Raw genomic sequence first — 445 nt, forward strand, 5'->3', positions numbered from 1 at the left:
TGGCTTGCCATACACACACACACACACACCGTGAACACACACACGTTTGAAACATACGATAAAATGTTCGGCATACATGCTACATTGACAGTGTATATTATATTATTGCATGTGTTTGTGTTTTGATGCCTGCTTTTGGACACAATATGAACAAATATTGCACAACAATCCTTGAATAAACTGTGAAGCTGCAGCAGTGAAAGATTTAATATGGCACCAAGAAGACCAGCTAAACAAGAACACCACAAAAATGTTCTTAAACTGTATTTATATTTTAGAACGTGTAATCATCATAAAACGTAGATAAATGTACGTGAGAAGCAAGTTGTAGACTTTAAGCTGCACTGAAAACAATTAAATTTAACTTTGTCTTTAAATCTGAAAGACTTAACAATTTAAAGGGGGCATATGATGCTGCTAAAAAGAACATTATTTTGTGTATTTG

This window comes from Sinocyclocheilus rhinocerous, unplaced genomic scaffold (genome assembly GCF_001515625.1).
Source record: "Sinocyclocheilus rhinocerous isolate Xijiao unplaced genomic scaffold, SAMN03320098_v1.1 scaffold779, whole genome shotgun sequence".
Lineage (NCBI taxonomy): Eukaryota > Metazoa > Chordata > Actinopteri > Cypriniformes > Cyprinidae > Sinocyclocheilus > Sinocyclocheilus rhinocerous.